Source organism: Alligator mississippiensis, chromosome 3 (genome assembly GCF_030867095.1).
Source record: "Alligator mississippiensis isolate rAllMis1 chromosome 3, rAllMis1, whole genome shotgun sequence".
Lineage (NCBI taxonomy): Eukaryota > Metazoa > Chordata > Crocodylia > Alligatoridae > Alligator > Alligator mississippiensis.
The window spans coordinates 202,431,332-202,445,069 of NC_081826.1; the positions used below are offsets into that span (position 1 = coordinate 202,431,332).

General features: G+C 44.6%; 1 long non-coding RNA gene across 1 annotated transcript; it reads right to left on the reverse strand.

Moving 5' to 3' along the window:
• Positions 1 to 457: 457 nt before the first annotated feature.
• Positions 458 to 6,365, reverse strand: LOC132249516 (uncharacterized). Its single transcript, XR_009460990.1, has 4 exons — positions 6,209 to 6,365; positions 5,874 to 6,076; positions 5,613 to 5,708; positions 458 to 1,569 (listed from the first exon to the last, which is right to left on the reverse strand). It is a non-coding gene; the product is annotated as an uncharacterized LOC132249516 (long non-coding RNA).
• Positions 6,366 to 13,738: the final 7,373 nt, after the last annotated feature.

Here is a 13,738-nt window from a genome sequence, read left to right on the forward strand (position 1 = left end):
ACTATAGCTAAGATTGCACCCTAGTACCTGCTGCATCCACAGATAAGACTGCTTAAGCATTCCCAACATAATTCTCTTGTATGTTGCTTATAACTGTGGCAACTTTTTAACTGTTAAAAATGAAATGTTTATGTATGGTTTCCCCCTTGAGTTGTCATAGGCACTGAGCATGCAAAGGCCCTCCCGCTCCAAGTCCCACCTGCTGGACCATGGAAGGCAGCTCCTACCTGGAGCTGATTCAGCCTGGCTGCAGCCCTGTACCCCACTGTGGGCACAGAAATCTCAGGGGCACATGCCTCCCCACCCCACCCACCACAGCACCTGTGCCCACACACACACCCTTTCCAACACATCACTTGTACCCATATACTCACCCCTTTCCCCACACACTGGGGGGCTGGGAATCCATCATCTTAGCCCCACTCCTCCCCTTCAGCAAAAAAAAAAAAAAAGTCAGACCCTCTGCAAGTTGTATTTTTTAAAAGAAACATTTCAGCAGTAATAGTTCAGCCACTTCCAAGCATGTGGTCAGGGAAACATAGGTAGTTTTTCCAGTATTGGTTTTAAAAGTTCTTGCTTCTTCATGATGTGGAATTTGGTGCAAGAGTGAAATAGTACTGGAATCGGATGCTTTGCTGTCTCCATGCTGCAATGAGCCTGTGAAAGATTTCCCTTGTCACATTCAAGACCGGTCACTTAGGGCATTTATAGACGTACTCTGGTGGCGGGGGGTGCACGCTTTAATTAGCAAAGGTCTGAGAGCCATGGTAATTAAGAGCAACACATGTATCAGGATCCCCACGTAATATGTATCAGCATCGCTTCACTGAAAAACGGCAGTGGGGCGGTTTGAACTAAAGCTCAAACAAGCTTTAGCTTGAAGCATTTCACCACCATTTTTCAGCCTGAAGACACTGATAGACATGATGCTGGAATCTGCTGGACTGCAATAATTATGTCTGTTCTGATGCACTGTAATTACAGCGTGTCAGAGCAATCTCTCTGCACATGAACAGGAGCCCTTAATTCTCAGGTTCTCTGGTCAAAGGTTACCGTAGAAGTCCCAAACCTTCTTCAAGCTGACTTTACCAGCCAGCTTGGTTGTCCTTGTTATTCAAGATGTCCAGTAGTCTGTGGTATTCACTAGGTTGGGAACCTGGACACCAGTTTACTTTACCTCCATCATTTCACAATATTGTTTCTGCCTTATTTGGAACAGACCTAGGTCTTGTACACTTGGCCATATTGCCTCTCAGAATAAATGCAACAAATCTACATGCTCACTTAATTTGACTACACGCCACTCTCACTCTTAAAACAGAGCCAAAAACTGAACACAGTTCAGATTATCAATGATTCTCTGCTCTCCAAAAAAACTCCCTCAGACATCAATAATTTACAAGTAAATGAGATACACTTTAAGCACAAGTGATATAGAACAAAAGGTCTGAGAATGAAGCAGGAGATTACAATTGCTTATGCTTTTCCTTCATTAAAAAAAAAAAAAAAGACTCATAAGAATATTCTTGAGCCAGGAGAACCAGGGTCCCTTTTTCTTCTTCTTGGACACTGAAGAAGGAGACAAAGTAAACAACATATGGTCTGAAAACTAGATAAGGAATTCCAAGTCTGGCACAACAATCACAACACTGCTGCCCCAAATGGCTCATTTTACATACTGCCTTTTTTTTGTTTTGTTTTGTTTTTGGGTTTTTTTGGAGTTTTCAGCAAGATAACAACACACTTGATGCTCCTGCTTCTAGGCCCAACTTGTTACATCTTCTCCCTGAAGGGGTCAGTAGCTAAGTCACATCTGCAGTTCTAGTGAAGTCTTCATCTACAGCTCACAAAAGAGTCCCTCAATAGACAAGTTCTGAAGACAACATTTGTATCCCAAGTTAGTCATCAAGTAGATTTTCTATTATATAGGAACAACTGAATGGCAGGCAACATAAGAATCTTGTGATAATCTCCAGGTTACCAATACAGAAACAAGACAGACAGAAGTATTTTTGTGTGTGAATGTGTAGTATTTAATGTCAATTTCTAACAACAGCTAGTAGAAATAGTAGAAGTGTAACTGATTCTTAACATGCATTCCTTTGCCAAGAAAAACCATTCTAGGAACAAATGGTCTTGCAATGTACCTTGCAAAATTCCAGCATCTATTTGAATTTAATAAGTTCGTAAATATGACTTACATATGCCAACCCAAAGAGCCAAGACTACAGCAAACACTACTCAGAGAAAAGTCACCTAAAGCCAAGTAGCTTTTCTTCAGGGATGCACAGTCCTCTCCCCTCAAGCAAGTATTGAATCCTTGATATTGGTTTTAAGCTATTAAGACTTACATGGTGTAGGATCCAGCTGTATGAAAGGCCACTTTTTTCCCTGTGCTGCACTGCCACAGTAGTTATTAGCTATATCTCAATGACATAAGGGAGAGGAAAGAACTAGTAGGGTTTTCTCTGTGATGACTATCAGACTTTAAATCTACATTCATGTTTGGCTCAAAGTAGCTGTAACTTACTGACCTCCACTGTTTTTCCTCAGTAATAAAAGAACTGAAAGTAAAAAGGTATGCCCTCATAAAATTTGTATTAATTCCATGTTGCATGACTATTGGCTTAGTTGAGATACACAGCCATTAAATTATGTTTTAGCAAATGGAGTTTCATTCACCTGCCAGAAAGCTGCCTTACAGAAAATGCTCTATCAGGAGATAGTATAGCCCTGGTACTCCGAAAGGATCCATGTCGTAAAAGACCAATTATATCTTGAATACTGTGCCTGTGCCCTGACTGTCCTCTTTCCAATCACTGTCTACAGCTCCTTTCCTGGGAGAAGTTCTGCTGAAATCATACAGTCCTTGCCCATCTAAATCAATCTAGATCATGACCATGTCACACTACATAAGTTTTTTTTATGCATACGAATAGCTAAAAGCCTCTGCGGTTACAATAAATATAGTTAAAAACCTCTATGTTCACAGCAAATTTACTTACAGATAAGTCATATTTCAAACATAGCACAACAAATAGCAGCATTTACATGTATTATAAATTATGACTGAACAATTTGTTTAATATATATTTTGAAGCCTAATTAGCCTTTAAGTCAAATTGATTATATCTTAAAATGTTTGTTTTCCTTTTTTGCTATAAATAAGCATTTAAAAACAAAATAGACTAAGCAGTATTTCATCTGAATCTTATCAAACAAAGTTATTGAAGCATGAGGGCTACATAAGCAGTGAAGCAAAAGACCATGCTATTACATGGATAAATGCTCTAGAGTTACTGAAGCAACACAAAAACAATCATAGGAACATGACTTTCTGAAACCTCTTAACCAACTAATTTTAGGAAAGGAAATAAGTAGGACAAAGCCGTTTGCCATCAAAAAGCTCTTAAACATATGCTTAGCATTTGCTCTGATTAAAAACAGTTCTGAGACAATAAAAAGCAATCTAAGGGTCAAAGACAGTTTGACTATTATATAGATCTACCTGAATGCTTGTAAGAAAATTTTCATACGGTCAAAGAGTAAACAGCTGTTCTTGACACACTAACAGAAATCCCTGTAACCCAAAGGTTATTTATTAGCAATTAGGTATGTACTTCAATCTAGGAAATGAATAATTGCTACAGATCAGAGGCCAGATTCTATCCACCTTTTGGGCTCCCAAGTGCTATGCCATCCCACCTTGCTGGTATCTCCGAAATAGCTGTTAACACAAAGGGTGGGTGGGTGCCCCTCATCACTACTTACAGGTTTCCCTTGTTTTATGCTGTACATGCATTCCTGGGCGCATAACTCAAATTCACATAAAGGGAACCCACTTTACAATGTAACAAATAGGGATATGTTCCAAGACTTTGACTGTACTGACCCCCAGGCCCATTTCTACCACTTTTACAAGACAATTTCGGTGCTCACCAACAGCAGATGGTACACACAAGCACAGGGTGGTGGTGAACATTTAGTTGGTGTGAAGAGAGGATGGTAAAGGCTCCATTGATGGACCAGGGAGAGGGATAGGAGATAAGCTAGTGGGACGCTTAAAAGCCATAATGGGGATGGCAACTACAGAAACAAGTCACAAACAATGAGTGAGGAGCACAGATACACACAGGGGACTATATTTTGGTGTGCATCACTCCCACAGTGCACTACACAAAGCAGCTGACTGCGGGCTTCCGCCATACTGATCGCATATGTGTGAATTTACCTCGCATATAACAAATTTTTGGTATAAAATGGGTCACCGCATAAGAGTGAATTCGCACATACAGAACCCTCAATAAATCAAGGGAAATCTAACCTGCAGTTGCTACTCAGTCTTAAGGTTAAAACAGCAGTTGTTGCAAAAGTAGACACATTAATCAATTTTCAGGGACTCAAGCAAGGTGCAGTGGAAGAGTATTTGCATGCCTAATTGGTGGAATAGAATCTGGCCCTAAAGAACTAAATTCATGACTCCAGCTAGCAGACCCTCCCAGAATGCTGGCCTGCCTAAACTAAAATTTTCATTTGCGTTGTAACTTGAACCAAGTGATTGAGAATTAACACAAATTAATTGATGTGATGCAAATTGCTAGTCTAGCCACACTACATAACATTTGTTCCAAGACAGTGAGAATATTTTCACTGCACAATACAGCTGATTGGAAACATGTCCAAAAAAAGAACAAAAACAAAAAAACATGCTTTGTCAGAATTTGTCAGTTTGTCAAAATGGAAACGTTCCACAGGGCTGCTGGAAACCAGGCAAGTCCCAAACAACCCTGCTGGCCTGGTCTCCTGCCAGCTCTTCAGTGCTGGCTGCAAGTGATTCTGGCAGCCTGGTTCTGTCAACAGCCCAATGGGGTCCATGAGAGGCCAAATCAGGTGGATTGTCCCTACTGATGCTGGATGAAATGATAGTTTCACAAAGAATTTGGAAATATATGTTTTTCCCTTCTGAATCAGAAACAAAGCAACAGTTGAAATTTTTCATTTATTCCTACCCAGTTCTGCTGTTTAGCCAACATTGACAGCACATGAGTTTGGGCAACTGCACTACAGAGTTGCACGCACGTTCCAGGGACCTGTATCTACACGGCCATTTAGACCTTGTTCCATTCAGTGTTGCACAGCCTAAGACACTTTAATCAAGATGTGTTTTCAAAAACAGCTAATGCATTGAGGAAGCCAAATTTCACTGAACAAGCCAATGAGATTTAACTCCTAAAGTCCATATCCAATAACAGATTGATATGCCTGGCCTCCCAGGGTGGAATATGAAACCCAGGTGCCTTGTACAGAGCATAGAAGCTCCAAAACAGCATACTGAGCAGAATATGTCCTACAGTCTGCATATCAAAAAAGGAGGCACTGGTCAATGAGGACAGGGTTTTAGTTGAAAACTTGCTCCTCCCTGGAGCTTAGGCACCTCTCTATTTGAGGCACATACACTTTTTTCTCAAAAAAGCATTTACTCCCTGACTTGCTCTCTTTTCAAGGAGTGTAAATCACACCCCACCCCTTACTGCAAGAGTTAGTGGTCAACTTTCCACTCAACCAAGTGATTTGAATCTCCTCAGCTCCCACCCTGCAGAAAAGTGCCTTACCTCTGAGGCTACAAGTTACTCTGAGTGGGGAAAACTTTCATCCCTTCAGCTGGAGGGGGACCCACGGTGCAGAAGAGACATTCGAGATTCATCAAGCTGGAAAGAGGGCACAAGAGAGAACGTAAGTCTGCAGCACGCTTTTTAAGCCACCGGCCTTGAAGTGGGGATCCTGGGTTGCAGCCCCTGCTCCAGAAACTGTGCATGTATTTTACATTAACCATCCACTAAATAAAAATCAATATACACCGACTACAGCAATACCTGAACAACCGGTCCTGAGTCCATGCTAATGCAGCACTCACAGGTGTGAGGTAGCAAGAATTTGGGAATAGTCCCACTGCAATAGGTGGAGGCACTTGACAATTTTCTTCCAGAGAATTGTAGGGGAACTTGCTTCTTCTAGCCATGGTGCAAGAATTGCTGGCAAGAATTGTTGGAAGGTCATCAGCACCCAGATGGCCAGACTGCAAAACAAGTGGTTACCAAGCCCCCCTCAGCATTAGCCTATAGCTCAGGTGTGAAGCAGCATCACCATCAGGATAGCATTGTCTGAGGGTGGCCATCAGATAAGGGGCAACACCTGTGTGACAACTCACCTTCACCCCCACAGTCAATACAAACCCAGTGTTGTTTCACCCTTAGACTCCTCTAAATGGAGTTAAAAGACTGCCAGTCAGCTAGATATGCTTTATACACTTGTAAAGGCTAGTGTGGTGCACATTTGTTCCCAGCTACAAACATTTGTCCATTAGCCCAGGCTGATCACCACAGTAAGGAACAAACATTTATTGCATTGATCAAAGCGGGCAAGAGCACCAGGAACAAACACCTGGGGATCACCCAGGCTAACATTTACAGTTGTGTTAGTTACTTTGAATTAATTGGCAATTAACTCAACTCACTACACAACCAAAATCTCTAACCTAGACAGAGCTTGTATTGCTTAAAATATTCTATTGCTCATATTTTAATTTGACCACTACGAAATAATAAACTCAAACTATTCATGTGTGCGCAAAAAAAGATTCTTCAAAGGAATATGCTCCATTCATGAAGCACTACAAAATGAAGACAAAAAATTCTAGTTATAATGGTATTTTTAGAGTGCAATTCAGTCAGTCGAAGAAGTTTGAGAGCATTTTTTTCTAAACTTTTCTCCACCCATATACAATACAGCTGCAGACAACTGGCCTGTCTTGATGCATTTGCACAATAAAACTTAAAAAACGAAGCTTAACTAGACATAAGGAAACAGCTAAGTATCTACAACCACAAAAATATTTACATCTTCACAAGCCAGAGCCTAAGAACAGCCAAACCAGCTGGAAAAAAAAAAAATGCTCTAGGGTTGAGATCTTGTGTGTCAGATTTAGCCCTCAAGGAGATTTTCACAGCCAAGTGATAAACCCCTCAGAAAAGAAGTTTTGTAGTAGAAATACTGACAGAATTTTAACTAAAGTAGCATGAATGTGCTGCTGTAATAACCTACTTTTTTGATTACATATATTTTTTATGATTTTTTTTCCAGCATGCCAATCTATTCTGAGATATGACGAGTGAAAAGAAAGAAAGAATTGGGTGTTGGTGCCCTCTAGTGATTACAAAAAACTAGTCATTTTACCCTGTGGATGGTGTTAAAGATTTCCTTACCCAGCATATAAACGATCTTTTGTAAACCATTAGGCTAAATTTCCTAAAACTAGAATCTGAATAAGATTGCTAAAAACCTTGGTTTAAATAAACAAAGATTAATGCTTACACATTAGGAAGCAGGGGTGTAGGTTGTAGCCGTGTTGGTCTAAGACAAAAGATATCAGATTCACCCAAGGAACCTTGTCTGCCTATACATTAGGAAAACATTTCACACATAATAACCACCGCTATGATTTCACTATCCTCTTGTTCAAGGGAAATCTACTTAACAGCTTTAAAAAGTAAACTTGGGAACAAAAGAAATCCTTGCCTCTCTCTAAATATGTGACTAACAGAAAATTTTACTTTTTTGTATTGCATGACTAAATTAACATTACAACAGCCTGCCTGCAAAGTTTTCTAAAAATCATTTTCAAAATCATGTAAGATACACAATTTCCAGTCTTCCTGATCAGTATTTCTGTTGCACAAATGCAAGGATGGTTAAATTTGCAACCAGAAGTGCAAAGGAAGAAAAATATTTGGAACTCATTGCTACAAAGGGCTAAACATCTTTGGAAAGCTTGAGTTTTGATTTGATTGTAAAAGCTCATTTAAAAAAAATTGTTCACAATAGCTACTATGTTAGTTAGGTACCTGCAGATTTTGAAGCACTGATCCAAAACAAAAAAAAAATGATGACAATATAGCATTCATGGAATTTTTCTAGGGACAAAAAACAACAAATGGGTAACTACTACAGTTAGGCTTATGGACACTATAGTAAAATTACTGGTCATAATTTACATAGCAAAATAAGTAATTAAGGATTATTTTGTAATATTAACATAGTTATACTAGTGTATGTCAAATAACTTACAAATGTTATAGTTATACACTGAAGAATTTGTGATACGTAACAACTTATTCAGTGAATGAACTGCTCAGTATTTAGACTCTGATCCTGAAAGCATATATGCGTATGAGTTTTAAGTGTTTACAACATTGGAGCCTTAAACAATACTGTAGGTCCATGAAATCTAGCTTTTGCAAAAAATGAACTTCATAAAAGTTCATATATAAATTATTAAATACAGGATATTACCTCACTTTTACATGTTCGTTGGGCACAAAATTCCCCGTTAATTGTGGGAATTCTAGGTATAGATGCCTTATCATATTAGGTCTTATTTTCTGGGTAAAACAAGAAAATGCTAGAAATATGGGGTCCTGAGAGGGATTTTTTTTTAGTTGTGCAGAATTTCTATGAAACACTGAAGGGTTTCTTTAAAATATAGTTATTTCTTCCCAATTTCTATATTTTCTATATTTAAAATAATATTTGAATTACCTTAATCCTACATTCTCAAATTTGCCTCTTTTTGGCCACATCTACCTGAGACTCTTTCCTGATCATTAAACTAACCTAATGCACAGTAAAGCATTGCCATCTACATGTGCACAGCAACTACTGCCCAGCAGATTAATTTAAAGTGACATTTGCTAGTACCCCTTAGGTGTGTGGATGCTGACCAGGACCAAATTGCTCCCTGTCAGCCCATGCAGGAGGAGGCCAGCAGCTTCCTAGCTAAGCCCCCCAGACTGCTCCTGTTGGACTCAGTTTGCTCCCAACACAGGCACATGAGCAGACACATGCCCTAATGTGCTTGAATTTTCTGCGCAGAACATTGTTCCCATGAGAAAATTGGTTCCAAGTTATGATGTTCCGACTTAAGATGCGGTTTTCAGGAATCAATTGTGTCGTAAGTCTGAGGACTGCTGGTATATGAAGGGGTTAGCCTGCGTCTCTGTCTCTGTCTCTGTCTCTGTCTCGGGGGGGTGGATCCCAGCAGGGCATGGCTCCAGCCTGTGCTGCATCAAGAATGATGGGTGGGTCATGGCTCCAGCAGAGCAAGCCAGGCAGAGCGGGCCAGGCAGATGCAAAGTGGGGGGAGGAGGGGTGGGAGGAGTGGGGCCAGATGCAGAGCACAGGGGGAGTGTCATGGGACAGGGTTGGGAGGGCACAGGGCTGGACGCAGAACTGGGTGGGGTGTGGCTCAGGGCTGGGTGTGGAGGGCGGGAGGTGCGGCTGGATGTGGAGTGGTGGTAGTGCAGGGTAGTGGGTGGCAACAGCTGCCACTGCATGCAATCCTCCCGCCCCGCCCTGTCCCCAACCACCCCCCATGCCTGTCATTCTTGATGGGCAATTCACTAGTATATAAATAGTGGTGTTTTGTTTTAATCAGAGAAAAATGTGGATTTTGGCGGAAGGTGTTAAACCAGAAAATTGTGCATTTTTTTTTTTTTTTTTAAATCAGAAAACACCAGGATCCCTGGTAACCACCCTGTTTCAGCCCCAAGGCATGTATGCAGATCTCCTTCTAACTCCCATGTTTCATATTTTCATTTCACACCCAGAGCACATATCCAAAGAGAAACAAAATAGTAAAAATGGTTGCAATGTTCCCCTGTGTTCAATGGGATTGATGCCTGTCTGCTTCCAAGCAAGTCATCTTCTCCCTGGATTCAATGCCAGATGAGTTAGAAAGAAAACTCTAAGGAGTCAGGGTGGGTTATAGCAAGCAGTTTCCTTTGCAGAGGAAAAAGGGATAGACTAAGGGGGAAGGAGGAGGCAGACCGTGTTGGGGAGAAAAGATATGACAAATACAGAGGACTACACTCAGGAGAAATGAGAAGACACTGAGTGCAAGGGAATAGGTGCAGCAAGAATTAGAAGGAGAAAAGGGACAGAGATTGAGAATGGAAGTAATGTTAATAGGTGGGTTGAAAGAAAGGAGTCTGGAGGAATTCGGTGAGCCACAGTTTTTACCATAACTTGGGGTGGGCAAGCAGGGCATTAGTCATGGGTGTTGATTAGGGGTAACACCAGAATAATAGCATCCCATGTGTCAGTGCCATGGCAGCAGCAGTGACAGTACCACTCCCTCTGTGCAAGGAGGTAAGACTCCCTGGTAAGGTTATGCAAAGCTTCAGTAGCCGGTTCAATTCGGAGGAGATTCAGCCTGATTCAGGGACCGAATCTCCAAATCCAAATTGGATCAGGAGACCAAAGTAAAAGCTCCAAATTGATTCAAAGCATCCGAATTGGTTCAGAAAACCTTCAGAAAAGATTCAGCCATAGACTAAACAGGCAGCTGACACAGCTGCCCCCAGCTGGTAAGTCTGTTTGGGTTGGGGGAGGGGGGAAGAGGTGGAGGGGGGGGATTGTGGCTGGAACAAGCTGCCCAGCCGGGGTGGAGGGGCACCACTGGGAGTGGGGGCTCTGCCCTGCTGCCACTTGTCCAGTCGGGGCAGGATGCATGTGTGGCTCCTTCAGGCGGAAGGGGGCAAGTGGCAGCAGGGCAGAGCCCCCACTCCCAGCGATCCTAAACCCACATCCAGCGTACTCCATGCCAGCCGGCAAGCAGCGGTAGGGCAAAGCCCCTGCTCCCAGCACTGATGTGGGTGCGGCAGCACTGGGAGCAGGGGCATCATGCCCCCCTGCACAGGCTGGGCAAGTGGCAGCAGGGCAGAGCCCCCAAAGCTCCCCCTGCCAGGGCAGAGGCAGGCCCCCCATGGCTGCCCTGCCCAGCCCCATCCTCTGCCCAGCCCAGCCTCCTGGCACTTAAAAAAAAAAAAAAAAAAAAAAAAGGGCCCTGCACTGTGGGGGCTCTGGGGCCATGTGGAAGACACCCCCCCCCCCCCACAGCCGCTGCTCCCTAATCTTCACTCCCCCACCCAGCCCTGTCCCTGATGGTCCCCCCCGTCCAGCCTGAGCCTCCCAGCACTTCAAAAACAAAGAAGCCCTGCACTCATTGGTGCAGGAGTGGTGATTAGGGTCTCTGAGGGCTTGTGGCAGAGCCCCCATCATGCCTCATGGGACCATGGGGGGCAACAGGGATTGCCTTCCCTGCCTGACACCCACGTAGCAGCTGCCCCATCACGTGGGTGCAGTATGGCTCAGCAGGACACCACACATAGCCTGGGAGCTGGGGCAGCTCCAGCAGTCAGCCAGAGCCCAGCAGCATTCAGACCCAGTAGCCCCAGCTCCCAGACAGTGCACAGCACCCTGCTGAGCCACCCCACACCCGTGCCATGGGGCAGCTGCCATGTGGGTACCAAGTGGGGAGGCAATCCCCACTGCCCTCCGCTGCCCCACACTGCACAGGGAGACTCTGCCATGAGCACCCAGAAGCCCCAGTCACTGCTTCTGCAAATCGCTGCTTCTTCTTTTGGTTTGTTTGGGTTTTTTTAAGTGCTGGGACTAGGCTGGGGCTGGGCAAGGGATGGTGCCAGGAAGGGCAGCCATGGGGGCTTCTCCCATAGCTCCCCCCACTTGAGGAGAGGCAGGCACAGCTAGAGGAGCCACCTGGCTATGCCAGCCTCTCCCCAGCTGATCCAAATCACCGAATCTGTCCAAATCAGCACCGAATCTCCCAAAGCCGATTTGGCCAAATCAGTTCAGGACAGTGATCCAAATCAGTCAAATCCAAATCATATATTTCCCTATTTGCACAGGCCTACTCCCTGGCATTCTGCACACCACCCCACACCTATTAGCATCCTGCACTAAAATTCCTAGTTGTGTCTCTACTGGCAAGGGAATGTCAGTGGTGCTGGACAAGGTTTAGAAAGGAGCAGGAGAGGAGGGGAGAGGAGTTAGTGATGAGCGTACGGAGAGAGATAGAATGGGCTTCCCTCTACTCCAAGGTTTGGAGTAAGGGAGTTCTCCGCCAAGCATCCGAACAGGAGACCTCCATTTTCCCAGGAACAATTCAGATTATAGATTCATAGATGTTAGGATCGGAAGGGACCTCAACAGATCATTGAGTCCGACCCCCTGCATAAGCAGGAAAGAGTGCTGGGTCTAGATGACCCCAGCTAGATACTCATCTAACCTCCTCTTGAAAACCCCCAGGGTAGGGGAGAGCACCACCTCCCTTGGGAGCCCGTTCCAGACCTTGGCCACTCGAACTGTGAAGAAGTTCTTCCTAATGTCCAATCTAAATCTGCTCTCTGCTAGCTTGTGGCCATTGTTTCTTGTAACCCCCGGGGGCGCCTTGGTGAATAAATACTCACCAATTCCCTTCTGTGCCCCTGTGATGAACTTATAGGCAGCCACAAGGTCGCCTCTCAACCTTCTCTTGCGGAGGCTGAAAAGGTCCAGTTTCTCTAGTCTCTCCTCGTAGGGCTTGGTCTGTAGGCCCTTAACCATACGAGTGGCCCTTCTCTGGACCCTCTCCAGGTTATCCGCATCCTTCTTGAATTGTGGCACCCAGAATTGCACGCAGTACTCCAACTGCGGTCTGACCGGCGCCCTATAGAGGGGAAGTATCGCCTCCTTGGACCTATTCGTCATGCATCTGCTGATGCACGATAAAGTGCCATTGGCTTTTTTGATGGCTTCGTCACACTGCCGACTCATGTTCATCTTGGAGTCCACTAGGACTCCAAGATCCCTTTCCACTTCCGTGCCACCCAGCAGGTCATTCCCTAGGCTGTAGGTGTGCTGGACATTTTTCCTCCCTAGGTGCAGCACTTTGCATTTCTCCTTGTTGAACTGCATCCTGTTGTTTTCTGCCCACTTGTCCAACCTATCCAGGTCTGCCTGCAGCTGTTCCCTGCCCTCCGGCATGTCCACATCTCCCCATAGCTTTGTGTCATCTGCAAACTTGGACAGAGTACATTTTCACTCCCTTGTCCAAGTCACTGATGAAGACATTAAAGAGTATCGGTCCAAGGACCGAGCCCTGCGGGACCCCACTGCCCACACCCTTCCAGGTCGAGACCGACCCATCTACCACGACTCTCTGGGTGCGACCCTCCAGCCAATTCGCCACCCACCGGACTGTGTAGTCATCCAAGTCACAGCCTCTTAACTTGTTCACCAGTATGGGGTGGGATACCGTATCGAAGGCCTTCCTGAAGTCTAAGTATACGACATCCACCCCTCCTCCTGTGTCCAGGCATTTCGTAACCTGGTCATAAAAAGAGACTAGACTGGTCAGGCACGATCTGCCTGCCACGAACCCGTGCTGGTTTCCCCTCAGCATAATTTGTCCTGCCGGGCTCTCACAAATGTGAGCCTTGATAATTTTTTCAAAGACTTTGCCAAGGATGGAGGTGAGACTGACTGGCCTATAGTTGCCTGGGTCCTCCTTCCTCCCCTTCTTGAAAATGGGGACCACGTTGGCCCTTTTCCAGTCCTCCGGGACTTGGCAAGTGCGCCACGAGCTTTCAAATATTCCCGCCAGTGGCTCTGCAATGACGTCGGCCAGTGCCTTCAGCACCCTCGGATAGAGCTCATCCGGGCCTGCCGACTTAAAGGCATCCAGTTCTTCCAAGTGACTCTGCACCGTCTCAGGATCTACGCATGGAAGTCTGGCGCCTTGCTGCTGCCTCTCTACAACCCCAGTGAGAGACTTGTCGTGCCCCTCGCTTAGGAACACTGAGGCAAAGAACTCGTTGAGGAGTTCAGCCTTGTCCCCCCTGTC